Source organism: Cetorhinus maximus, chromosome 23, assembly GCF_964194155.1.
Source record: "Cetorhinus maximus chromosome 23, sCetMax3.hap1.1, whole genome shotgun sequence".
Lineage (NCBI taxonomy): Eukaryota > Metazoa > Chordata > Chondrichthyes > Lamniformes > Cetorhinidae > Cetorhinus > Cetorhinus maximus.
The window spans coordinates 14,576,478-14,601,294 of record NC_135901.1 but is presented as its reverse complement, the minus strand read 5'-3'; the positions used below and the strand labels follow the sequence as shown (position 1 = coordinate 14,601,294).

At 44.1% G+C, this 24,817-nt stretch overlaps 1 non-coding gene, 1 pseudogene and 1 gene segment (V, D, J or C); 2 read left to right on the top strand and 1 right to left on the bottom strand.

Annotated features, from left to right (window-relative positions):
• The window catches only part of LOC144697046 (uncharacterized), a 71,855-nt pseudogene extending 52,255 nt beyond the window's left edge, over positions 1–19,600 (top strand).
• LOC144697834 (Ig heavy chain C region-like) overlaps positions 1–24,817 on the bottom strand; it is a 541,886-nt gene that overhangs the window by 491,494 nt on the left and 25,575 nt on the right.
• trnav-aac (transfer RNA valine (anticodon AAC)) lies at positions 23,256–23,328 on the top strand. Its single transcript has one exon. It is a non-coding gene; the product is annotated as a tRNA-Val (tRNA).

Sequence of the window (24,817 nt, the reverse complement as noted above, 5' to 3'; positions counted from 1 at the left end):
TGGATGATGAAGTGAATCCCTTCCCACACACGGAGCACGTGTACGGCCCCTCCCCAGTGTGAACTCGCTGGTGTTGAATGAGGTGAGACGACTGTCTGAATCTCTTCTCACATTGAGGACAACTGAACGGTCTCTCGTCAGTGTGAACAATCTGGTGTTTAATTAGATCCGGTGAGATTTTAAAGCCTTTCCCACAATCAGAGCATTTAAAAGGCCTCTCGTCAGTGTTAACTCGCTGGTATAAATGAAGGCTGGACATCAGAGTGAATCCCTTCCCACACACGGAGCAGGTGTACAGTCTCTCCCCAGTGTGAGTGCGTCGATGAGCTTCCAGCTGGGATGGGCAAGTGAATCCTTTCCCACAATCCCCACATTTCCACGCTTTCTTTGTGGTCTCAGTGTCCTTGTGTCTCTCCAGGTTGGACAATCAGTTGAAGCCTCATCCTCAAACAGAACACGTGTACAGTCTCTCCTCACTGTGAATGGTGTGATGTTATTTCAGGCTGTGTAACTTGGTAAAGCTCTTTCCACAGTCAGATAACTGGAACACTCTCACTCAGGTGTTTGTGAATCGATGCTTTTCCAGCCACACTGATGCTTGAAATCTTTTCCCAAAGTCAGAACAAACATTTCTCCTTCCATGTTCCTGATGAATCAAGTGACTCTGTCAGATCTTGATGAGATGTTTGGTTTGAGTTTCCCATCTTCAAATCATCTCCTTCTAATATCCTGTAAAAAGAGTTTACAAAAGTCATCACTGTCAACTCCAGGATAGAAATTCGGAACAGACAATTCTAGTTTCTATGAGACATACTTTCTTCTCTTGTTCTCTCAAATATGTTGTCCAATTAAACTAAAAGAGCCCAAAATCAGCATCAAAGCCCCAACTAGAGTGAAGAGAACCTCCCTAACTAAACCAGAACGTTGCTTCCAGTATCTCTGAGACACTCTGTACTTTGAGGTACCCACCGGTGGTGGAAGGCATCAACCGTACGAGTGGACACCACATGCTCCCTCTCCAGGGCCATCCAGACACGGAAAAGACTATGGAAGAGAGGCCAGCAGCCTCTTATGGGGTAGAAACAGAAAATTCTGGAAAAACTCAGCAAGTCTGGCAGAAATTGTGGAGAGAGAAACAGAGTTAAGGTTTCAAGTCCGTATGACTCTTCTTCAGAGCCAGTGAAGTCACCTCTGCTTGATGAGAGCCAGCGTATTTGGGAGATTTGTCTTTGAGAGGACTGCCACATTCCTGATTCTGACCCCGAGATGCTCAGAATGTGCCGCAAACAGTGAAGGTGAAAGTTGTTGAGCTTCCTTTCCTGATCACTGTAAATCGTCCATGTTTCACAGCCAGACAACAAGGTACTGAGGACACAGGCCTCTCAAACCAGCATATTAGTGCTGAGAGGCAGTTTGATGTTATTCCATGGACGATGCGTGAGTCAGCCAAAGGTGGAGCTGCTTTCCCTACGCGTGTATCGAGGTCTGCATTGAGAAACAGATTGTCTGTCACTGTGGACCCAAGAATTCACTGGCCACTTCCAGCGGGGTGTTAGTTAGTGTGATCAAGGGCAGAGATGTGACACCCTGTCCCCAAACCACAGTTTTCTCGATGTTTACAGTAAGGGTGAACAAGTTACAGACATGGGAGAAACAGTCCACGAGTCTTTGTAGCTGAATTTGTGTGAGTCACAAGCATGACATCATCACTGTAGAGGAGGTCTCTGATCGAGACAGGCTGTATTTTGTCTTCACTTTCAGTCTGGACAGATTGTAGAGGTTACCATCTGACTGAGTATGCAGGGAAACTCCTTCCATTTCTGCAGCAAAGGCCAAGGTCAGGAACATGGAGAAGAAAATACCAAACTGAGTGGGGGCTAGGACACAGCCCTATTTCACTCCATTCTCCACATTGAAACTGTCAGAAGTGGAACCGTCAAACTGTACAGTACAGGCCATGTTGTCATGAAAGGAGTGGATGAGACTGAAGAGCTTTGGTGGACAAAGTTTTTGTTGCAATCTCCTCTGTTCCCTTTGTTTTTGTAAATTGTGATGATTTTTGTGTCACGCACGTCCTGTGGAACGGATCCGACCTTCCAGCAGAGTTCATGAATTAAGGGGAATGATCACACATGGTACTTTTAAAAAGGGACACTGCAGCCCCGAATATCAGTGACACCTCCAGAATATTAAACTCCAGCCAGTTATAGGGGCTGTTAACATCAGCAGAAACAAACCTGATGTTGTAAGACTATCAATCCTGGATGTGATTAACAGCAGTGCTAACAGCAGAATCCAACCCCCTCAGTCACTTATCAACTCGCTCATGTGTCAGTAGTTTGAAGGACCGAGTGAATCTCTTCCCACACACGGAGCAGGTGAATGGTCTCTCTCCAGTGTGAACTCTCTGATGTGCCAGGAGAGCAGATGAACACCTGAAATTCTTTCCACAGTCCATGCAGCTCAATGGCTTCTCCCCAGTGTGAACTCGCTGGTGTGCAATAAGGGTGAATGACGGCCTGAAACTCTTTTCACAAGAAATGCAGCTAAACGGCTTCTCCCCAGTGTGAACTCGCTGGTGTCTCAGCAAACTGGATGACTGAGTAAATCCCTGCCCACAAACAGAGCACGTGAACGGCCTCTCCCCAGTGTGAACTCGCTGGTGTTCAGCGAGGGCCGATGAATGCCTGAAATTCTTCCTGCAGGAAGTACAGCTGAATGGCTTCTCCCCAGAGTGAACTCGCTGGTGTGACCTAAGGCCGGACGAATGAGTGAATCCCTTTCCACACACAGGGCAAGTGAATGGCTTCTGCCCAGTGTGAAGTCGCTGGTGTATATTGAGGTCAGATGAAGACCTGAACCTCTTTTCACAGTGAGTGCAGCTGAATGGCTCAGTGTGAATTCGCTGGTGTAACATAAGACTGAGTAAATCCCTTCCCACATACAGGGCAGGTGAATGGCCTCTCCTCAGTGTGAATTCGCTGGTGTGACATGAGTTTGGTTGTCTGAGTGAATCCCTTCCCACACACGGAACAGGTGAATGGCTTCTCCCCAGTGTGAATGCGTCGATGGATTTCCAGCTGAGATGGATAATTGAATCCTTTACCACAATCCTTACATTTCCATGGTTTTTCCATGGTGCGGAGTCCTTATGTCTCTCCAGTTTGAATAATCAGTTAAAGTCTTGTCCACACAGCGAACAGGTGTACGGTTTCTCCCCGCTGTGAATGGTGTGATGTTTTTTCAGGCTATGTAACTGGTGAAAGCCCTTTCCACAGTCAGTGCACTGAACATTCTCACTCGGGTGTGTGTGTGCCTCAGTGTTTTTCCAGTCACACTGATGTTTGAAATCTTTTCCCACAGACAGAACAGACAAGCATTTCTCCTTCCACATTCAATTGCTGATAATATTCAGGACCTGATCAATCGAGTGACGGTTTTAAATCTTGATGTGAAGTTTGATTTGAGCTTCCCTCTGTAAATCTTCCCCTTCTAATATCCTGCAAAAGGAGTTTACAAAACTCTTAACTGTCAGCACAGCATAGAAATTCAGAACAGACAATTCTAGTTTCTATGGAACTTGTTTTCCTGTCTTGTTCCCCCAAAGCTGTAAATCCCCGTCCCACACACTCTCTCCTCCCTGGGCTGAAATCCAAACCCATCTCACCATCTCCACCATTTCTTTCCTCCACTCCCAGTTTTCTCCCTCCCTCTCCTCTGCCTGGGTTCAGTTCTCCAGCTCCTGTCTGCAAACTGACAATAAAATAAATGAGTCTTATTGGGGGTTTGGGGCCTCCAGCGGGTGTTTCTGAATCCTCCCCGCCCACCTCCCAGGGTTTCCTTCCTTCCCACAGATCAGATCCTCATTGATTTGAGCCCAAAGTGTAACCTCTTATTTCTTGTCCCCCCTCCCCCATCCTCTGATGTGAACCATCCTCCACTCGGTGCCCCAGGATGGCGGCCGTTAACCTGGGCCTGTTCCCGGGAGGGAGAAGCCCCGCAGCTGCAAACCAGGAGCTGACAATGATTCCTCAGGGTTTGCGGATCCACAAAGTGTTTCCAAATCCTCCCACCCACCGCCTCGCTCTGACTCCGCTTCTCCAGGACAAACAGCAGCCTCTCCCCGCAAGGCCATCAATCGCACTACGCATGCTCCACGCTTCTCGACACTGCGCATGCGCACTGTTGGCCAGGTTCGTCTGCCACACTGCGCATGCGGCAGCTCACACTGCCCGGCTGATTGACGGCAGTTCCGGACCAATAGGAAGAGGGGCAGATTTGGAGGTCCAAGAGGGCGCAGCTGCTGCTCCAACCAATCGGAGTGAATGAGGGGCGGGGCTGAGCCCGGATCTCCCTCATTGGCTGAAACTCTGCATCATTTTGAAAGCTGATTTGTCTCAAACTCCAGGAGAACCGGACCTTTCTGTTTGTGGCTTAAAACAGATGAAACCCTGTGGGTGTGGAGCAAACATTTCAACATATTTAAGTGAAATGTGGCAACATGTTGAAACAATGCACAAACAAGTTAAGGCCTGACTTCAAGGCATCGCAAGGCAGACAGTGAATGTCACCATTTGAACAAGGCGAGTCCTTGCTTTCAATAAATGAACCGGCAGAAGGGTTAGGACAGGTTAGGGAGAAGTTTAATACTGTTATCATTCGGAACAACACAGACTATAAAGAAAATACTGATCTCAAAGACAATGTCTTGTAGTATATTGTGCTGAATCAGGTTTAAAGGGCTAAATGATGTACGTTTTCTATTTTGAAAAGTTATTTTAAAATCTGGAACTTAGATAGTGATTAGGTGGGCAGGTTTGGATCAGTGATGAAGTGCCACATCAAAGGTTAATGCAGTAAATAAAAACTCATGGTTCGGGGGTAACATATTGGTATGGATAGAAAATTGGCGAGCTAACTGGAAGCAGAGAGTTGGCATAAATGGGTCTTTTTCTGGTTGGCAGGATGTGACAACTGGTGTGCCACAGGGATCAGTGCTGGGGCCTCAGCTTTTTACAAGTTATGTAAATGACTTGGATGAAGGGACCGTAGGAATGGTTGCTAAATTTGCTGGTGACACAAAGATAGGTAGGAAAGGAAATTGTGAAGAGGATGTAAGAAGGCAACAAAGGACATTGGTGGGTTAAGTGAGTGGGCAAAGATCCGGCAAATGGAGTATGGCATGGGCAAATGTGAAATCGTTCCTTTTGGCAGGAAGAATAAAAAAAGCATATTATCTAAATGGTGAGAGATTGAGCAGCTCTAAAATTCAGCGGGATCTGATGTCCCAGTGCATGAATCACAAAAGGTTAGTATGCAGGTACGGCAGGTAATTAGGAAAGCTAATAGAATGTTAAGACAGAGATGAGGAGAATTTTTTTTCCTCAGAGGGTTGTGGGTCTTTGGAACCTATCTTAGAATTATCTCCATCAAGCAGAACATCAATATAAGGAGAATTAACATCATCTGTAATATCAGAAGGAAAGTAGTGGCTGCAATTATCCAAGGATATTGTCCTGCATTGTATACTATCTTTCACCGGAGCTGTTCACAAGGGTGGCAATAGAGCTCTCAATGTTTTTCATTTTTGCTGCTTCTCTGCCAGATGTTGTTCAATATTGCCTCAAAAGTCAGTGAAAGCAGGGTCTTTGATTATTTTAAGGCAGAGCTAGATAGATTCTTGATGAACAAAGGGGTGAAAGGTTATCGGGAGTAGGCAGGAATGTGGAGTTGAGGCTACAATCAGATCAGCCATGATCTTATTAAATGGCGGATCAGGCTCGAGGGTCCGAGTGGCCTACTTATGCTTCTAATTCATATGCTCGTATGTACTTCAGGAAGCCTTAAAATCAGATTGACAATATTTCAGAACTGATTCCCTGTGACAGCAGCAATCTCATTGCTCTCTGTTGGTATGATCGATTGAAGTATTTAAAATGGAGAACATGGAAGTATTGATGGATGATGTACACAAGGAATTTGTGAACTAACTGAGGATAATAGTGAAGGGAAAGGAAGGACCTGGAAAGCAGCAGACTCTTCGTGTTGTTCCAGGAGAAGTGGGGTCTGTGTGTGTAAATGTGAGGTTTAAACAGCACTCACATACACAGACACACACACACACACACACTCACAGACATACATGGGGACACTTCCTGCCTGATCAGATGGACAACATTTTGCCTCACAACAACCAACCTGAACAATACTGGGGATAAGAGCCATAATGTTTCAGAAATTCAAGTGAACTTTCCCCTTCAGGGTCTGCGAACAGTTTTGGCTGTCCAATTCCACCGCTCTCTCTGAACCTTAAATCAATATTGAACAACATCTGGCAGAGAAGCAGCAAAAAAGAAAAACATTGAGAGCTCTATTGTCACCCTTGTGAACAGCTCCGGTGAGAGATAGTATACAATGCAGAACAATATCCTTGGATAATTGCAGCCACTACTTTCCTCCTGATATTACAGATGATGTTAATTCTCCTTATATTGATGTTCTGCTTGATGGAGATAATTCTTAGATAGGTTACAAGGAGAAAGAATATAATGGAAATGTTTGCACTGACAAAGAAATAATCTTCGAAGCTTAAAAATGAAGAATATATTTCAGCCCCGAGGTGGAGAACGTAGACAAAGAGAAGCCAGATGTGGAAGACATAAATTTGATTAGGTACATACTGGAACGATGTTTCCACTTGTGGGAGGGATTAGGACCAGGGTGTACAGTTTAAGAATAAGAGACCTTCATTTAAGACTGAGTTGAGGAGAAAGTTTTTCTCTTGAAGGGTTGCTGGAATGTGGAATTCTCTTCCCCAGAAAGCAGTGGGGGCTGGGTCATTGAATTTATTCAAGGCAGTGTTAGACAGATTTTTGATAGACAAGGGAGTCAAGGGTTATGGAGGACACACGGTAAAGTGGAGTTGAGACACAACCAGCTCAGCCATGATCTTATTAAATGGCGGAGCAGGCTTGAAGGGCTGAATGGCCTACTCCTGCTCCTAAGTCCTATGTTCATAAATGACTCTAAAAACTGTATAAAGCATTTCTGTATAATAAAGGCGCTTGCACACATTGAAACTAAAGATCTGCAATAGAGGCTGTTCCTAGCAAGTCATATTTAAGATAAGAGTAGAACCAGAGGACACAAATTGAAGGTGACTGAAAAAAGAAGCAATTGTGAAATGAGGAAAAGGTTTCTATGTTGCAAGTGGGATCTGGAATGCACTGCCTGAGAATGTGGTGGAGGCAGATTCAATTGAGGTCTTCCAAAGAGAATTGGACAATTATCTGAAGAGAAAAAAAAAACGCAGGGCTATGTGCCAAAGATGGCGGGAGTGGGACTAGGTGAGTAAATCATGCAGAGAGCTGGCACAGACACGATTTTTCGAATGCCTTCCTTCTGTGCTGTAATCATAGCATGACACTAGGCTATAAGGGAAATGCAGTGCACCAGTGCATGAGAGGCTGATTGTTCCTTGTGCCCCGGTTCAGGAATGGCTACGTTTTGGGCAGTGTGACCTGAGCATACAGAAAAAATACTGAGGCCAATGACAAGATTCTTGGGGGTAAAAGAATGCTGGAGGGAGTGGGTTAATAAAACCGGGGAGCTGCAGGCTGCACGAACTTCAAATGTGACCCCAGTTGCAATAATAAGCAGTAAACAAATTTATCTGATTAAATGAGATGGTTTTGCATGTCAGAGTGCCTGTAAATACTCGCTGTAAGGATGCAGACTCTCCGAAGGCTCCACACCACTGGCTGCTCATGTGTAACTGATATCCTATCAGTGTAATGTGCACCTGTATTTAATAAAGGACAGCACAGGAACAGGCCCTTTGGCCCTCCAAGCCTGCGCCGATCATATTACCCGTCAACTAAAACATTTTGCACATCTGGAAAGAACAAAGAAATACAAACTGTTCGAGGGCCGAATGACCTAGTACTGCTCCTATTTTCTTTGTTTCTTTCTCAGGTTTGTTCCTGCTTATGTTAACAACCCCGAGAACTGGATGGAGTTTAATATTCCTGAGATGTCACTGATTGTCACTTTTTAAAAGCCCCATCTGTGATCTTTCCCCTCTCAACTGGAACTCATTTACAATAAAGTAATGAACTTTCACTTCAATCCCAATTTGGTCTTTGGTGCAAAATCTACAATTCAGCGTCTGAAAGGTTCCACTGATTAACATCTCCAATTAGAAAGTGCTGATTAGTCCTTACTGACAATTCTTACTGACTTCCACATTCTTCACCGTGACACCTCCTTTATGAAATTAAATTATCAAAGAACAATCAAAATATTAAAATATTTTACAGGCACATCAATAAAAGCTTCATCGATCAACATTGATATCAATGAAGCTTGGAAGTTGCTGAGTTCAATCATTTCTGACACAGCAGCAGTAACATTTGGTAAAGATGGAACCCACAACAAAGACTATTTTGAGAACTAATCAGCAGACATGACAACTGTTATTTAAGTAAAAAGCAAAACCTACCTGATGCACAACATAGACCCAACAGCTAGAACCCTCTGTAACTTGAATGTAGCCCAGACAAGGAGATGCTGTTCAATGTCATGAAGCTATTAATGTCTATAATATTTTGGAAAATATTTTTCTTTTAAAATAGAGGTTTAGTCTGCGGGCATGTCTTAACTGGATTAAAGCCAGTTAGTCTGGGTGCTTTGAAATGTGCTAGTTTTGTTATGTAACAGAGATAGCATGAATTTGCATTTTTTGAATAGATCATTCAACAAGTGGGGTGAAAATTGACACTTTTCTACCAGCTGCCAAGCAATTTGTTCATATTACTCATAAAGTTGGTATTATGAAAGGAGTTTCATTGTTAAAAGGTGAAGTTCAGAGAGGTTGTTGATACAATGAGAATTAACATTCAGTGGGGCTGGTAGGTATAATTTCAGTAGTTTTCAGGTGTGCAGGCGAGGCAATGTAAGGTCAAAAGGCAGCTGCAAGCCTCCAACTGGCTCCAAAGTGAAAATAAGCTCATTTTGAATTCGTGAGGTGAAAATGCTTTGCCTGGTGTTTGGTTAAGTCTATGGGTTGCTGTTGCCTTAATGGGGACTAGTTTGGGAATTTGTTAAAAACTATAACAGTAGTAATTTGTAGCCATGTGTATATGTTTTAACCTGTGTAAATTAATAAATGTTTCAATTAGTTTAATGTAAAACCTCGAGAACTGATGGTCTGATTCCTGAATTTAAGGTCGCACCTCAAACATAACACTCAAAATTATAGGTTATGACAGTTGTTTAAAGTTTCCCTCTGGGATTTTTAAATAACTATACTTCACCAACTGCATTGGCCATAACAGCAAATAAACACTGGATCGACCTGTGTCAAGAAATTCAACCAACCTGCGACGAAGGAAATCTATGTGCTATGTAGTGATTGGATGAAAAGGGCACTTGGTTTGACCATCACCAAAGTTGACTCCCACTGAAATCTTATGGTGAAGTGCTCACCAACAGAAGTAATCAGATGTCCCGCTGGGTTGAACATTACTGTGATCTGTACACCCATGAGATGGACATCTGCCAGTCTCTGTTTGACTCTCAAGTAACTTCCTGTCATGGTTAGTTGGACAAGGAACCCTCATCACTCGAGCTTGAAAAGGCCATTGATTGTTCAGCAAGCAGAAAGTCACCTGGCTTATTGGAATTCCAGCTGAACTGCTCGAGCATGGAAAGTCCCATCTATTGTTAGCACCCACTTCTCTGTTGAGAGGTAGGAACCATTCCACATGCGTGACACAAAAATCATCACAATAACCAAAAGCAAAGGTGACAGAAGAGATTGTGACCACTGGGCCATCTCACTCCTTAGCGTCACTAGGAAGACCTTCACTAGGGTCATGTTTTAAAGACTTTATCTTTTTGCAGACCGAGTCTATGGAGAACCACAGTGGTGTTTCTTGCTGGTAGTTCTACAGTGGACATGATCTTCTCCATACACCAGCTACAAGAGAAGTTGGAAGAAGAAGAAAGGAAGAGCAATAGTGATAGGGGATTCGTTAGTTATGGGAACAGAGAGGTGTTTCTGCGGCCGTCAACATGACTCCAGGATGGTATGTTACCTTCCTGGTGCCAAGGTCAAGGATGTCACCGAGTGGGTGCAGGATATTCTTCTGGGGGAGGGTGAACAGCCAGAGGTCGTGGTCCACGTTGGTACCAATGACTTAAGTAGGAAGAGGGATGTTGTCCTGCAGACAGAATTTATGGAGCTAGGTAGAAAATTAGCAAGCAGGACCTCAAATGTATTACTCTCCATATTACTTCCAGTGTCATGTGCAAGTGAGTATAGAAATAGGAGGGCTTTAGATTCCTGGGACACTGGGACTGTCTCTGAGGGAAGATGGCACCTGTACAAGCCGGAAGGGTTGCAGCTGGACAGAGCCAGGACTGAGCTCCTTGAGGTGTGTTTGCTTGTCCTGTTGGGGGGGGTGGGGGGTGGTGGGGAGTGGGGGGAGGGGGACGCTTCAAACTAATTCAGCAGGGGTGTGGGAACCAGGAGTGAATATTAGAGAGTAATACCAAGGTGCACAAAATACTGGGAGAGACAGATAACACTGAATAGCAAATAGGGAGTGAGGAAGAAAGTAATGCACTTAAAATCTGGGTTACACTATATGTATGTGAATGCACGGAGTATAGTAGATAAGATTGCTCAGTTACGGGCGCAGATTGCCATGTTACGTTGTGGCGATGATAGAGACCTGGCTCTGGAAAGGGCAGGACTGGGTGTTAAATATGAGAACAACGTGTTGAGGAAAGATAGAGCAGGAAGAAAAGCAGGAGGGGTGGCTGTATTGATTAAGGAAAGCATTGCAGTGCTGGAGAAAGAGGATGTCCCAGAGGGTTCAAGGACAGAATCAATTTGGCTACAGCTAAGGAACAAAAAGGGTGCAATTACATTGCTCAGTGTAGTCTATAGACCAGCAACTAGTGGGAAGGATGTAGAGGACCAAATCTGCAGGGAAATAGCAGAGACGTGCAAACATTATAGAGTAGTTATAATGGCAGACTTTAATTTCCTGAATATAGACTGAGGTAGTGGTAGTGTAAAGAGTTGAGAGGGACAAGAGTTCCTAGGGTTTGTTCAGGCAAATTTTCTACAGCATGTGTCCAGTCCAACAAGAAAGGAAGCACTGCCAGACCTGGTTCTTGGAAAAGATGTGAGCCAAGTATATCAGGTGTCAGTGGGGGAATATGCAGGAGACAATGATCATTCTATCATAAGGTTTAGGATGATGGTAGAAAAGGACAATGTGCAATCCAGAGTAAGAATAATTAACTGGGGGAGGGCCGACTTCAATAGAGCAAGAACAGAACTGGGTCGGATAGACTACAACCAAAGGTTGGTGGGAAGAGGTAGCTGAACAATGGGCTACCTTCAAAGAAGAAATGGTTCGAGGTATATTCCCTCAAAAACGAAAGGTAGGGCAAATAAATCCAGAGTTCCCTGGATGAAAAATGAGATAGAAGTTAAGATAAAGGAGAAAAAGTGTGCCAATGACAGGTGTCAGATAGAAAATACAATTGGGAACCAATCAGATTACAGAAGGTTCAGAAGGGAGGTGAAAATGCAAATAAGTGAAGCAAAGAGGGGTCATGAGAAATAAACTGGGGCCAACATAAGGGGGAATGCCAAAGTCTTCTATAGGTACATAAAAAGGATAGTAAAAGGAGGAGTAGGGTCGCTTAGGGGCCAAAATGGGGGATTATACATGGAGGCAGGGTGAGATGTTAAATTAATATTTCACATCTGACTTTACCAAGGAAGCAGATGCTGCACAGGCCACAGTGACAGACGGGGAACCTCTGTCACTGGAAGGGTACAAAATTGATAAGGGGGAAGTGTTGGTTGAACTGTTGGTACTTAAAATTGACAAGGCACGGGGACTGGATGAGATGCATCCAAGGATATTGAAAGAAATGAGAGTGGAAATTGCAAAGGCACTGGCCATAATCGTTCAATCTTCCTTTGACTCAGCGGAGGTGCCAGAGGACTGGAGAATTGCAAACATTACGCCCTTGCTCAAAAAAGGTAAGTATAAGCCCAACATTTACAGACCAGTCAGTTTAACTTTGTTGGTGGGGAAGCTTCCAGAGAAAATTATTCAGGATAGAATTAGTCGTCCTATGGAAGAATGTGGGTTGATTAGGAAGAGCCAGCCCGTATTTCTAAAGGGGAAATCGTGTTTAACAAACTTGCTGGAGTTCTTTGAAGAGGTAACAGAGAAGGTTGATGAGAGTAATGCTCTTGATGTGTTTATGGACTTTCAAAAGGCATTCAATACAGTGCTGCACAACAGACTTGTGAGAAAAGTTATAGTTCATGGAATAAAAAGGACAATAGTAACGTGGACAGAGAAACAGAGTTAATGTACATCTGTATGACTCTTCTTCAGAAGAAGTGATTCACTCGGTCATCCCATTTCCTGCACAGCAACACAGTTACACCTGAGGTACCATTCAGACACTGCATTTGTGCAAAGGGGTTGACTCACTTTGCCCACCTGTTAACACACCAGTTTTAAACCTTCAGAGGCTTTGATCCAAAATTGCTACATTTCTACTGACAAGAGAGTTTGAATGTTCTGTGTATGGGGAGAAAAGTCACTTGTTCAAACCGCCTACTGAGAGTCCAGTGATCTCACAATTAACCATAGGTGTATGTTCTGCTGTTAATTATACCGGGACAGAGCTATGGTGGAGTGCAGTTTGGTTGCCGTATCAATGGACTTAATAATTTTATATACCACAAACACAGAAAGTGCTGGAAAAACTCAGCAGGTCTGACAGCATCTGTGGAGATGAGTCAGCTCTGAAGAAGAGTCATACGGACTCGAAACATCAACTCTGTTTCTCTATCCACAGATGCTGTCAGGACTGCTGAGTTTTTCCAGCATTTTCTGTTTTTGTTTCAGATTATTCGAATCCGCAGAATTTTGCTTTTATGATAATTTTATATCTTGGCCCTGTGGCTCCAATCAGCATCGGATCACAAAACATAATTTTCCGTTGAACACAATCACGTTTCAATGGCAGCATTTTACCCAGCATTCGCCGCGGGGCGGAATGGACCCTATTCTTTTTATTCATTCACGGGATGTGGGCGGTGCCGGCTCGGCCATGGTTTAGAGGAGCTCCTTGCGCAGGCGCTGTACCGGGCAGCGACAGGAACATGCGCAATGTGAGCTTAAACCGGAGCATGCGCAGTCCAGAAAGCCCGGAGCTGTCCGAAGGACTGAGAAATATCGAGAACAGGCGAGTTAAGGGAGCCGGTGAGTGGGGAGGAGTGGAAGCGACGGAGATGGCGGGGATCTTCATAAACATCCAGTAGAGGTCTGAAACCGTGAGTAAGAAGCTACCGGTCCTACCGTTGCATCAAACGAGGTGGCGGCAGGCGGGGCCCGCTTTACCTTCGGAGTGAGGCCCGAGTAAACCGCCGCCATTTGTATAGGGGACAATGTGCAGCAGGGCGCATGCGCCGCCGCCATTTGTATAGGGGACAATGTGGAGCTGGACTCAGAATCACACAGAGCAGAAGAGGCCCTTCGGCCCATCGAGTCTGCACCGACACGTGAGAAACACCTGACCTACCTACCTAATCCCATTTACCAGCACTCGGCCCATAGCCTTGAATGTTGTGACGTGTCAAGTGCTCACCCAGGTACTTTTTAAAGGATAAAAGCAAAATACTGCGGATGCTGGAAATCTAGAACAAAAACAAAATTACCTGGAAAAACTCAGCAGGTCTGACAGCATCTGCGGAGATGGATACAGATGATGTTTCGGGTCCGTATGACCCTTCATCAGAACTAAGACTTATAGAAATGAGGTGAAATATAAGCTGGTAGGAGGGGGTGGGACAGGAGAGCTCGATAGGGGGCCAGTGATAGGTGGAGGCTAAGAAGAGATTTCCAACTTTTCAAGAATGTGAGGCAACTTGCCTCCACCACCCTCCCAGGCAGTGCATTCCAGAACGTCACCACCCTCTGGGTAAAAAAGTTTTTCCTCACATCTCCACTAAACCTCCTGCCCCTCATCATGAACTTGTATCCCCTCGTGACTGACCCTTCAATTAAGGGGAACAGCTGCTCCCTATAGACCCTGTCCATGCCCCTCATAATCTTGTACACCTCGATCAGGCCACCCTTCAGTCTTCTCTGCTCCAACGAAAATAGCCCAAGTCTATCCAACCTCTCTTCATAACTTAAATGTTTCATCCCAGGCAACATCCTGGTGAATCTCCTCTGCATCCCCTCCGGTGCAATCACATCCTTCCTATAATGTGGCGACCAGAACTGCACACAGTACTCCAGCTGTGGCCTGACCAAGGTTCTATACAACTCCAACATGACCTCCCTACTTTTGTATTCTATGCATCAATTGATAAAGGCAAATGCCCCATCTGCCTTTTTTACCACCCCACTGACATGCCTCTCCGCCTTCAGAGATCTATGGACACACAAGCCAAGGTCCCTTTGTTCCTCAGAACTTCCTAGTGTCATGCCGTTCATTGAATACTTCCTTATCAAATTACTCCTTCCAAAGTGTATCACCTCACATTTTTCAGGGTTAAATTACATCTGCCACTTATCTGCCCATTTGATCATCCTGTCTATATCTTCCTGTAGCCCAAGACACTCCCAAAGCAATTAAGAGAGCAAACAGGGGGTATGAGAAAGCTCTGGCTAGAAAAGCAGGGAAAATCCCAAGATATTCCAGAAGTATATCAATAGGAAGAGAATAACCAGGAAATGAGTAGGACCCATTAGGGACCAAGGGGGAAATCTATGGGTGGAGCCGGAGTGACTGGAATGCACTGCCTGGGAGGGTGGTGGAGGCGTGTTGCTTTATATTCTTTAATAAGTACCTGGATGAGCACTTGGCACATCATAACATTCAAGGCTATGGGCCAAGTCCTGGTAAATGGGATTAGGTAGGTAGATCAGGTGTTTCTCACATGTTAGTGCAGACTCGATGGACTGAAGGGCCTCTTCTGCACTCTGTGATTCTGTGATTAAGCTCCACCCTGCACTTTATCTATTCCACTAATGCTTCCACTGATTTGCTCCCCTTGTACCTGCTAAAAGCCTCTCTTTTCCTTCTCATCATATCCTGAATATCTCTGGTCATCCGTGGTTCTCTCGTCTTGTTACTCCTTCCTATTACCCTAGAGTGAACATGTTAAGCCTTAACCCTTCCCATTTCCTTTTTGAATGCCCCCTACTGCTCTTCTGTAGATTTCCCCACAAATAGTTGTTCGTAGTCTACCTTGGCCAGATCCTGCCTTATTTTACGAAAATCTGCTCTTCCCCCAATCCAAAACATTTTTTTTGCAACTTGTCTATTTCTTTGTCCAAAACAAGCTTAAATTGTACCATGTTGTGGTCTCTGTCACTAAAATGCCCCCCACATGTGCGTTCATCCCTTTCCCTGTCAGCAGGAGGAGAGAATATTGTTAAAACGTTAACTGATTTCTTCTCCGCCGATGCTGCCAGACTTGCTGAGTTTTTCCAGGTAATTCTGTTTTTGTTTAGAATATTGTGAGTGTCCATCCTGGACTGACAGGGATGGATTTTGGAAACTCTTTTTACAGGGGGTTAAAAGGGGAGGATTTACACAGAATAAACTCAAACCAAGAGAAATGTATTTTTCCTCTGAATGTCTATCCTGGACTGACAGTCATGGATTTTGGAAATTTCTTTTCCAGGGTATTAGAGGCAGAGGATTGACGGACGGGAAACTCAAACCAAACATCACATCAAGATCTGACAGAGTCATTTGATTCGTCAGGACCTGAATATCATCAAACTTTTAATGTGGAAGGTAAACAACTTATCTGTTCTACCTGTGTGCAAAGATTTCAAGTAAGGGTCAGAATAATTAACTAGGGGAAAGCCAACTTCAATGGGGTAAGAATGGATCTGACCGAGGTAAGTTGGAATTTCAAAGGGAATGGAGTTTAAAAATAGGGAAGCCTTGCTAAAACTATACAAGGCACTAGTTGGACCACACCTAGAATACTGTGAAGAGTTTTGGTCCCCTTCTCTCAGCAAAGATATGCTGGCATTGGAGGCAGTCCAGAGAAGGTTCTTGAGGTTGATCCCGGGTATGGAGGGATTTTCTTATGAGGAGAGGTTGAGTAGGCTGGGCCTGTACTCATTGGAGTTTAGAAGTGTGAGAGGTGACCTTATTGAAACATATAAGATTCTTAGGGGTCTTGACAGGGTAGATGCTGAGTGGGAGAGTCTAGGAACAGGGGGCATAATCTCAGAGTAAAGGGTCACCCATTTAAGACAGGGATGAAGAAGAATTTCTTCTCTCAGAGGGTAGTGAATCTGTGGAAACTTTTACTGCAGAGGGCTGTAGAGGTTTGGTCGTTAAGTATATTCAAGGCTGAGATAGACAGATTTTTAACCTGTAAGGGAATCAAGGGTTATGCAGGAAAGTGGAGTTGAGGATTATCAGATCAGCCATGACCTTATTGAATGGCGTACTTCTGCTCCTACATCTTATGGTCTTATGAATCAAAGGTTGGCAGGTGAAACAGTAACTGAGCAATGGTCTGCCTTTTAGGAAGAGAGAGTTCTGATACAGTAAAGATATATTCCCATGAAGGGGAAAGGTAGGGTAAACAAATCCACAGCTCCCCCGATGAGAAAAGAAATAGAGATTGAGATAAAGGAGAAAAAGTGTGCTTATGACACATGTCAGCTGGATAATAAAACCAAGAACCAGGATGAATAGAGAAGGTTCAGAGGGATTTGGAAAACCAAATAAGAAAAGCAAAGAGAGCATGAAAAGAGACTGAAAGCAAACATGGAAATACATCAAGAAGTCTTCCATGGGCATGTCAATAGTAAAAGGATGGTAAAAGGAGGAGTGGAGGCAATTAGAGACCAAAGAGATGATTTAGGCATGGAGATAGGGGTCATGGTTGAGGTATTAAATGAATATTTTGTATCTGCCTTTACCAAGGAAAAATATGCTGCACAGGTGATTCTGAAAGAGGAGATAGTTCAGACCCTTGTGGGGTTTAAAATTGATAAGGAGGAGATATTGGATAGTCTGTCTGACAAAGTTGACAAAACCCTAGGACTGGATGAGATGCATCCAAGGATACTGAGGGGAAATGAGAGTGGAAATTGTGGAAGCGCTGGCCATAATTTTCCAGTCTTCCTGAGATTCAGAGTTGCTGACACAGGGACTGGAGAATTGCAAATGTTACACCTTTGTTCAAAAAAGGTGTAAAGAGAAGCCCAGCAACTACAGACCAGTCAGTTTAATCTCGGTGCTGGGGAAGCTTCCAGAAATGGTCATTCAGGACATATTTAATAGTCACTTGAGAAAATGTGGGTTAATTAAGGAAAGCCAGCATGGATTTGTTAAGGGAAAATCACGTTGCTTTACGTTCTTGATGAGGTAACAGAAAGTGTTGTTCAGGGTAATGCTGTTAATGTTGTGTTACATGGACTTCCAAATGGCATTAGATAAGGTACCATACAACAAACTTCTGAGCAAAGATTATAGCTCATGGGATAAAAGGGACAGCAGCAACATGGATACGAAATTGGCTGAGTGACAGGAAACAGGGAGTAGTGGTTAATGGATGTTATTCAGACTGGAGGAAGGTTAAGAGCTGAGTTCCCCAGGAGTCAGTGTTCGCACCCGCGCTGTACCTGATACATATAAATAACCCAGACCTCAGTGTTCAGGCACAATTTTGAAATTTGTGGACAGAGTCTTGAGTGGGCATAGACCACGCAGCAGGTTCCCTTCCCTGAGATGAGGAAAAATTTCTTCACTCGGAGGGTGGTCAACCTGTGGAGTTCTCTACCACAGAAGCCTGTGGAGGCCGGGTCACTGAGTATAGCCAAGGAAGAAATTGATCATTTTTTGGATATTAGGGGCATCAGGGGTTATAGAGAGAAAGCAAGAATATGGCGTTGAGATAGAGGAACAGCCATGATCATATTGAATGGTGGAGCAGGCTCAAAGGGCTGAATGGCCTACTCCTGCTCCTAATTTCTATGTTTCTGAAGGATATTAGTGAATCAGTTGGGTTTTTAGGACAATCCAGCAGTTTTCATGGTCACTTTTTCCTGGTGCCGGCCCCACAAATTACCAGATTCATTCAGCTCAATTTCACAACCTGTTTTTGTGGGTTCTCTCTAACTCACTTTTTCTGTTTTAAATCAATTTCACAGGGTATTAGAAGGAGTGGATTTGCAGTCGGGAAACTCAAACCAAACATCACATCAGAATCTGACAGAGTCGCCCAATTTATCATAACCTAAATATCATTGGATTTTGAACATGGAAGGAAAAAGCACCGTTCACAGTGAGGAGAAACCGTACACGTGTTCTGTGTGTGGACGAGGCTTCAGCCGATCATCTGACCTATCAGAACATAAATGCCGTCACAACGGGATGAAACCATGGAAATGTGGGGAATGTGGGAAGGGATTCAAATCCCCGTCTGACCTGGAAAGTCATTGGCGCACTCACACTGGGGAGAAACCATTCACGTGCTCCGAGTGTGGGAAGGGATTCACTCGTTCATCCTATCTGCTGATACACCAGCGAGTTCACACTGGGGAGAGGCCATTCACCTGCTCTAAGTGTGGGAAGGGATTCCTTCAGTCATCCAACCTGCGGACACACCAGCGAGTTCACACTGAGGAGAGACCTTTTAAATGTCCGGACTGCGGAAAGTGCTATAAAGGTTCCATGGAACTGATGCGCCATCAACGTGTTCACACTGACGAGAGACCATTCAGGTGCTGGGTTCAGGTGGTTGTCTCAACTCACTGCGCACAAGCAGAGTCACACTGGGGAGAGGCCATTCACCTGCTCTGTGTGTGGGAAGGGAATCACTCAGTCATCCAAACTGCTGAGACATCAGCATGGGCACAGTGATGAGAGGCCATTCACCTGCTCCATGTGTGGGAAGGGATTCACTCAGCAATCCCATCTGCTGACACACCAGCGAGTTCACACAGATGAGAGACCTTTTAAATGCCCAGAGTGTGGGAAATGTTTTAAAAGCTCCCAGGACCTGATGTCTCATCAAAGTGTTCACACTGGGGAGAGGCCGTTCAGGTGCTCTCACTGCGGGACTGGGTTCATCTCAACTCATTGTACACCAGCGAATTCACATTGGGGAGTGGCTGTTCACCTGCCCCGAGTGTGGGAAGGGATTCACTCAGTTATCTATCCTGCTAACACACCACTGGGTTCACACTGGGGGGCAACCATTCATCTGCCTTGAATGTGGGAAGGGATTCACCCACCCATCCAACCTTCTGAGACACCAGCGAGTTCATACTGGGGAGAGGCCGTTCACCTGCTCTGAATGTGGGAAGGGTTTTATCCAGTCATCCAACCTGCTGACACACCAGCGAGTTCACACTGGGGACAGACCACTTACATGCTCTGAATGTGGGAAGGGGTTTGCTTATTTATCTACACTGCAGAGACACCAGCAAGTTCACAAGTAACGACAATGGTTGGATTTTGCTGTTAATCACATTCAGGACTGAATTATGTGTATTGGGGTCTGTTTCTGATGATATTAATAAACTCCAGCCCAGTTATTCGGGCTGATATTGTAGATAAAAGTCAATTAGATTAGCTTTGTGTTAAACACACAGTGTCTTGAGTCTTTTCAATATTTCTAACCCAGGTTAGTTCCTTCTGAAGTGCTCTCTCTCACCCCTGTCCCCTCCATCCTCACTTCCAACAACAAGTGTGAGGAGCTCATGGAGCTTCTTTGTCACTAAGATTGAGACAATCGGATCAGCTGCCTCTGCTGCTTCCTTCCCTCCCTCATCGGCAGTGGCTGTGATTATTTGAATTAGATTTTTACATAATCACTTGGTAAGTGATCAGGTGTCACTGAACATTTGACAGAAAATTGTTCCATTATCATCCTCACAGTGACTGTATCTTGCAGACCAAGTGATTCTATCTACACCAGCCTTTCTGGAGAAGATCACCAGAGAAGAGTGAAGACATTACAGTCCACAGCCCAGCTCATAGTGGTGCACACATCTGATAAATCCAATTAAAATGCAGAGTATATCGGTTTGCTACAGGTTTATCAATATACATTGATTATCAATCATAAGAAATAGGAATTATAGTTTCTGGGTCCCTGGTTTGAAACCAGGCAGAAACATTATCAAAACATATTTTAAGTGTGAGCAATAATTCATCTGTATTGTTAAATATTAACTGTATGTAATACCTTACAGCCATGTGACATTAGCTCTTCCCCTCAACAGTCTGTACACACTGAAACTAGACAGAATCTTCCACTTCTTCCCATTTCCAGTCCTGATGCTTCAGAAAGCTTCCCTCAAACCTGCATTTGCCAGCTGATTTGTGTAAGGTTATTAAAGGCTCCTGCAGCATGATCTCCATCACGAACAGTCGGTCAAAGCTACATTTCAGACAGGGCAACAAACCCATCAACGATTCTGTTTTCCCTGCTCCATCGTGAGTGAGACAGGGAAAAGCAGTAGGATTTTGCCCCACCCTCTCCAATCACCCACTGCGAACAGAAAGCAGTGACAGCAACTTCAATCAGCGGGTTACTGCCCATTCCTGGGATGCAAGATACTCCAATACAAGCCAAACCTCATAATACACCAAGCACAGATTCAGATGATTAACTTTAAACATTGATGCTGTTTTCCGGAGTGAACCCCAGCTCTCCATTCCTCCAGTAGTGTCACCGCATTTAAACGGAGTCTGTCTCCATCCCGCTTTGTTAACATCACAGTTGTCAGGTTAGGAGTGAAAACTGCTCTTTTCTTCACTGGAAGAGTGGGAGAGCAGTTTGTAGGCGCGGGTCTGATATGCAATGAATGATGATTGAATATTTTTAAGGCAGAGGTGGATAGATTCTTGTTAGGCAAGGGAATCAAAGGCTATCGGGGTTAGATGGGAATGTGGAAATCGAAACACAAGATCTGCCATGACCTTATTGAGTGGCGGAGCAGGCTCGAGGGGCCGAATGGTCTACTCCTGTTCCTATTTCTTTTGCTCTTATGACAGTTTAAAAGTGGCAAGTTCCACTCAAGCCCCTGTACCAACAGAACTGCTCAGAGTCACAGAATTAGAATAGTCACTTCCTGGAGGACTGATAGCATTGGGTCCACATCCGATGAGATCCAGTTGAGAATGGTCTAATTCATAAGATTACAGGAGGGAAATTAAGGAACTGCACCTGAAATTATCCAAGTCACAGTGAAGATTTATTTTCCTGTGTTACTTGTGTGGCTTGTTCAATGAAATGTTTGTCCCGGGTAACGGAGGGGAAGGATTGAGAGTTTTCAGTGTGGGACAGAACTGAGAGCAGAGAGAACGGATTGATACAGAATGGCATCACAATCCCTTTTGTGCTTTTTTCATTCATTCATGGGATGTAGGCAGTACTGGCTGGGCCAACATTATATTGGCTATTCCTAATTGCTCTTGAGAACCGAGTGGTTTACTCAGCCATTTCAGAGTCAACCACATTATTGTGCATCTAGATTCACATGTAGGCTTGACCAGGTCAGGACAACAGATTTCCTAAAGGACATTCGTGAATCAGATGGATTTTTAATGACAATTGATGGTTTAATCATTTAGACTTTTAATTCAAATTTCACCACCTGCCATGGTGGGATTCAAACACTACCCTGGGCCTTTGGAGTACTAGTCCAGTGACAATACCAGTCCGCTGCCCCCTCCATCTCCCCTGCCCCTCCCAACCTATCACAGACCTTCCCTTTTGTTCTTTCCTCCTCTCCTCTGTATCTGTTTCAAACCTGTTACATCTCTAGCGTTTACCAGTTTTGATGTAGCATAGTAGTATTTTCACTGAACTGGTATTCCAGAGACCTAGGGTAATGCTCTAGTGGTCCAACCATAGCAGATGGTGAAATTTTAATTCAACAAAAATCTGGAATTAAAAGTCTACAAAACCCCATTTGGTTCACTAATGTCCTTTAGGGAAGGAAATCCGCTGTCCTTACCCGGACTAGCCTACTTGTGGCTGATTCTTAACTGCCCCCTGAAAAAATGGGCAATTTAAGGATGGGCAATAAATGCTGGCTTAGCCAGTGATGCCCACATCCCATGAACGAATAAGAAAAAAACCATTAACTCTGTTTCTCTCTCTGCCTGCTATTTCCAGCTTTTCCTGATTGAAAAGGCAGGAATCACTCTGTAAAAAGAACAAAAGGGAAGATCTGTGATAGAGAGCGAGGCAGGATGGATTAACTGACACAAGAATGATGGACAGGGCAACACGGAGCTGGTGATGGTGGACCCGGGTGGTTCGGAGTCAATGCTTTCTCCATCACGGCCTGGGCTCGATGGCCGGTGACCAAAGGTTAACCGAACAAACCATTTTGTGTGAGAAACCTGTCAGCAGTGTCAGTGAACTGAAGGGCAGTAACGGGTAAAGAAATGATCATCAGTGATTTTGAAGGCTTGCTTGTCAGCTTCCCTGGTCAGTCCAACTATTAGAAACCTCCAAACATTCTGGCAGCTCAGCACTGCCCTGTTTGCGACACAAATATTTATCCTCTGTAAGATTCCGGTCCAGGAACAAAATTATTTCAAACCAAATGAATTAAACGAACAATTGAAGCACGTGATCTTGGCAGGGCCCTGTTAAACTCCGGAACAAACATTTTCCTCTGTAATATCGCACCGTCGATTGAAGGGCTGTGGAGCAAAAGTAATAAGATTGTAAAAATACTAAGGTTGAAAAGGTAACACTTTCGCAAATTCGATGAGATCAATTGTATAATTACATCATGTTCATCTGGCGAAGTATACCAGGAACCCAAGTCCAAATCATCGTGTGAACCTTGTGAATTAAGGCAAACCAGGCATGGATTCTGCAGAAACGACTTTTTCAAAAGGGAATTCAGCAATTTAATGAACGGGAGGGAAAAACTGGTTCATTAAGAGAGAGAAGCAAATTGAGATTAATTAGTGTGCTCGTTTAAAAAGGGGCCTCGGATCGGATGTTGAAAGGGACTCTTATGCCTTTGCATGGATACATGGTGCTAGGCCATTTTATGATGACATTGTTACATCAGTCTCGCTGCAGCGTTCCTGAGAATAGCAGCTGTATTTCATTTCTCCGCAACAGCGACTCAGATTGCTGCAGCGTTACAGCGCAGTTGAGCATGCCAGCCAGGCTCAATAACACCACGGCAATTTCTGTAGTGTAGTGGTTATCACGTTCGCCTAACACGCGAAAGGTCCCCGGTTCGAAACCGGGCAGAAACATTATGAAAACATACTCATTAAATTGTGAGGATAATTTGCATCGTTAACGCTTACTTGAATCTCCAATGTTGCAGGCATAATGCATTTGCTCTCACCGAGGTCATAAAACACGTGCAGCAAAATCAGAAAACCTGCAAAAACTCAGCAGGCCGGGCAGCATCTGCGGAGAGGAACACAGTTAATAAATAAAAAAAAGTGAAATATAAAAGATATATGCGATTTTATATTTCACCTCTTTTCTATTTTTACTTAGTTCTGTTGAAGAGTCATACGGACTCGAAACGTTAACTGTGTTCCTCTCCGCAGATGCTGCCAGGCCTGCTGAGTTTTTCCAGGTATTTTTAGTTTTGTTTTGGATTTCCAGCACCCGCAGTTTTTTTGCTTTTATCTGCAGCAAAATCGGTACGTCTTTTGATGCAGCTTAACAATTACTCACCATGTCAAAGGTGTCTCATTGTAACGTGTGCTCACAAAGACAGACAAAGAGTGATCAGATCTAATTAACGCATCATTCTCAAGCCTGTTCCCAATAAAATTCTTGGATTTTGTTTAAAAGCTAATTGTGGTCTATTTCAAATGAGCACCATATGATTTGCATTCCCTGTTGACTGACATTGTTTCGTCTATCAGTCATGTTTGCAATTCGGGGCTGGTGTATATTTCAGAGAGTCTCAATTCAGACGAAGGCATCAATAACAGATAAAATATGAATATTAAATATAGAATAATGGAACAAATACTGAGTTTCTTTAATTTCGTCTTCCAAGGATGAGAAGGATGTTCCTAATGATTGAGCAGAAAGCATTGTACCCGGAGACATTTGCTGGACGGACACGTCTACATTTTGAAATTCAAAAGAAGCTGAGGCACCAGGGTGAAATCAACAGTTGCTTCCCTGCAACAAGTGACATAGACCCTCAGTCCAACCATTGGAAACCTCCAAACAGCCTGGTAGCTCAGCACTGCCCTGTTTGTTCCACAAATATTTATCCTCTGTTAGATTCCGGTCCAGGAACAAAATTATTTCAAACCAAATGAAGTAAACGAACAATTGAAGCACGCGATCTTGGCAGGGCCCTGTTAAACTCCGGAACAAACATTTTCCTCTGTAATATCGCACCCTCGGTTGAAGGGGTATGGAGCAAAAGTAATAAGATTGTAAAAATAGTAAGGTTAAAAATAACACTTTCGCAAATTCGATATGAGATCAATCATGATCATGTTCATCTGGTAAAGTATATTAGTAACCCAAGTCCAAATCGTCATGTGAACCTCGTGAATTAAGGCAAACCAGGCATGGATTCTGCGGAAACGACTTTTTCAAAAGAGAATTAAGTAATTTAATGAAAGGGAGAAGAAATAGATAATTTAGAGAGAGAAGCAAATTGTGATGAAATGGTTTTCTCGTTTAAAAAGGGACCTGAGATCGGATGTTGGGAGGGCCTCCTTTGCCATTGTTTGGATACACGGTGCTAGGCCATGTTATGAT